We start from the raw sequence: 3950 nt of genomic DNA, 5'->3' as shown, positions 1-3950 counted from the left end.
TATTGTTTTGAGACACCGTTTTGCTCTTGTTACCCAGGCTGGAGTGCAATGGTGTGATCTCAGCTCACTGCAACCTCTGCCTCCCGGATTCAAGCGATTCTCTTGCCTCAGCCTCCCAAGTAGCTGGGATTATAGGCGCCCACCACCAAGTCCGGCTAATTTTTGTATTTTTAGTATAGATGGGGTTTCACCGTGTTGGCCAGGCTGGTTTTGAACTCCTGACCTCAGGTGACCCACCAGCCCCAGCCTCCCAAAGGGGGTTGGGATTACAGGCGTGAGCCACTGTGCCCAGTCCCCATGACATAAGTTAACTTATGTAACAAACCTGCACATGTACCCCTGAACCTAAAATAAAAGTTTTTAAAAATAATACAAGTAAGTAAATATTTTTCTGAGGGAAAATAAAAAGCTTTCACTTAAAAAGTTGTCATTTGGCTGGGTGTGGTGGCTCATGCCTGTAATCCCAGCACTTTGGGAGGCCGAGGCCGGTGGATCACGAGGTCAGGAGTTCGAGACCAGCCTGATCAACATGGTGAAACCCTATCTATACTAAAAAGACAAAAAAATTAGCCAGGCGTGGTGGTGTGTGCCTGTAATCCCAGCTACTCAGGAGGTTGAGGCAAGAAAAATCCCTTGAACCTGGGAGGCAGAGGTTGCAGTGAGCCGAGATTCTGCCACTGCACTCTGGCCTAGGCGACAGTGTGAGACTCCATTTCAAAAAAAAAAAAGTTGCCATTCGGCCGGGTGCGGTGGCTCACGCCTGTAATCCCAACACTGTGGGAGGTCAAGGCGGGTGGATCACTTGAGGTCAGGAGTTCGAGACCAGCCTAGTCAACATGGTGAAACCCCATCTCTACTAAAAATACAAAAAATTAGTCAGGTGTGGCGGCAGAAGCCTGTAATCCCAGCTACTTGGTTGGCTGAGGCAGGAGAATCGCTTGAACCCAGGAGGCAGAGGTTGCAGTGAGCTGAGATTGCACCATTGCACTCCAGCTTGGGCAACGGAGCAAGACTCCTTGGGAAAAAGAAAAGTTTCAATTTATGGTAGCAATAAAAATTATCTAGGAATAAATTTGGAAAAATGTTTGCAAGCCCTTCATGGAGAAAGTTATTAAGCATTATTAAGAGACATTTTTTAAAAAGACCCAAATAAGCAGAGGTGCCGCCTTCATGGGTAGAAATCCTATATGTTGAAAAGGTGTCAGTTCTCCAGTATGATCTTGAGATTTAATGCAATTTTAATAATTTTTCATGGAACGTGACAAGTGAATTCTTAAATTTACATAGAAGAGCAAAGATCTGTAATAGATAAGACATGATAGTAAGTGGTGATATCCTACATGATATCAAGCCCTAATTTAAAGCTATATAGCACTCAAAATGGGACAGAAAAAAGTATCAATGAATTAGAATAGGAAGCCCAGAATCAGATAGCCCAGAATCAGATGCAGAAATGATTTATGTCAGATTTATTGCTGATCTTTGGTGAAGCAATGGATGATTCAATCAGTGATGCAGAGTTGACTGGTTTTCTCTACTGAAATTGGATCTCTATCTCGTCTTAGGCACGGAAGTCAATGCTAGATGGACTAGAGTCTGAAACGTAAAAATGTAGAGCTATACCATATTAAGAATATGGAAGACTATCCTGGGGGTGGAAATGGCTCTTTCAGATAAAGTCACAAAGAGCATAAAATGGAAAGGAAAACTGTGATAAATGTGATCATATTACATTGTGAATCTCTGGTCACAAAGGACATCATTAAGGAAGTGAAAAGACCAGTCACAAAGTAGGAGAATGTTTTTCTACTCATAAAACTGACAAATGATTAGTATTGGCATTGTAGAAAAACTCCTGTAATTTTAAAAAAAAATTCCATGGCATACTCAAAAAGATTTTGTTGGAAAATTGGAAAAATGTGATTTAAAACCATGACATCCTTTTTTATATGCCTCACACTGGAACACCTCTTAAAATCTGACAATGTCGAGTATTGGCTAGGATGCAAAGCCAGGGGATCCCTTCCTCAATGTTACTAGAATATAAAATTAGTGCAATCTCTTTGGAAAACAATTCAGCATATTCTAAAAATACTGAAGATAGACACTACCTAGAAATTTTCCTTCTAGGTTTATATTCACCTACAGGAACTTTTGCACATGGACATCAAAAGATATAATAATTTTCTCATGAATCTATGAGACAAATAGGAAAATTTGGACACTGGCTAGTTTTTGATGACATTAAGGAGGTCTTGTTTATTATTTTTAGGTGTGATAATGGTATTATGGTTATGTTTAACCAAAAATAATCCTAGGTTTTAGGGATACATAATAATCCTAGGTTTTAGGGATACTGCAGTGCTTCCTTTATAGATGGAGAGATGTCCAGGAATCCCTCTAAAGTCATCTGGGGGTGGGGATGATTAAGGTGGGGAGACAGATGGAGCAATGTTGTCCATGTGTTCATTACACTATTTTCTAACCATCGCCCTCTGGTCTGGTCTACATGCCCATGCCTTTAGCAGGGAAGGCTCGTGCAGCAGAGAGCCAGAAAGTGCGGATGGTGCAGAAATGAGGAAGTGAGGACCTTCCACGCAGGTGTGCTGACCGGCCCCGCCTCTGTTCCTTTGCTGCTCACTATGTGGTTTAAATGGATACAGTAAACTTTGTGATTTGAGGATCTCAATTCGGCTGGTGAGCTATTCTGTTTTGTGAGCTCTGTGACAGCTTTCCTGGGGGTGAACTGGAAGGCTACCTTTGCATCAAAGTTCACTTCCCAGGAGCCTGTCACAGCCCCGCTTTCAGTAACCGCATCCTCAGTCACAGTACCATGCTCACTCCCTTCTAGCATCGGAAGAGAATGGTGAGGCCGGTTACTCATTTGCCTTATTTCTTAAACAAACTCCTTTAATAGCATATAAATATGTTTTTAATTTTCAAATAACATGTCTAATATGTTACATGTATGACAATCAGTTGAGGGGGGACCCACATAATGATGCCCTCACACAGTGTGGGAAGAGGTGCCATGGGTGTGATGGGGGAGGATGGAAATTAGTTTTGGGAATGGGAGTCTGGATGAGTAGGCACTAATAAGTAGTCAGTTAATTAAAGACTAATTTAATTTTATTAGGACTTCAGCTTCCCTACACAATGTTGATCTCAGATCAAGACTTGGGTGGCAAGACCCCCTTGACTGTCCAATTAGAATCAACAGATTGGGGCAAAAATCATTTTGGTTAAGAAAGGGGGAACAAAGGATTTCTGAAAAGACATGATGCCTCTAATAATTGTTAACTGTTAATAACTGGTAAATATCTATTAATTCGGACCACTGTTAATTTCAATCTAATCTCTAAATTTTAGTACTCTCCACCAAGAAAATGTGAGGCTATTGTTCAAAAATGATGGCTTATTACAGTAATAAGGGCCATAGAGCTCATAGCCATAGAGCTCATATGAATTCAACTCAGGTGAGTTCAACTCAGGTGAATTCAACTATAAATAACTCAGGTGAATTCAACTATAAATGTTTAGCCAAAAACAAAACAAAAATATATAAACTTTGTACCAAAATGCAAGTCAACAACTTCATCTAGTGCAAGGTAAAAGCTAGAGGAAAGCTTAGTTGTACTGGGTTTATTACAAAATGCCATGCACAAAAACATATTTTCTTTGTAAGCAAATACAACTTTAAAGATATTTGAGCCACATACTTCAATTCAACTTTAAAACCTGCCCCTTTTAGATAAGGTTCTGGTCTCTTCTCAATAGATCCAGGGGAGGAAAGACCAGGCCCCAAGTTTCCAGCTGGCCAGACAGGCTGTGGGTTACATTTCATTCCCTGGTAACATGGGAAGAAGTGAAGCAGCCAGTGCCTTGGTTTCCTCATCTCTAAACAAGCCATCAGATCACCGCATGAGAAGGTTGTGAAAGTCCTTGATGAC

This window comes from Nomascus leucogenys, chromosome 3, assembly GCF_006542625.1.
Source record: "Nomascus leucogenys isolate Asia chromosome 3, Asia_NLE_v1, whole genome shotgun sequence".
Taxonomy (NCBI): domain Eukaryota; kingdom Metazoa; phylum Chordata; class Mammalia; order Primates; family Hylobatidae; genus Nomascus; species Nomascus leucogenys.
This window is presented reverse-complemented; position numbering follows the sequence as displayed.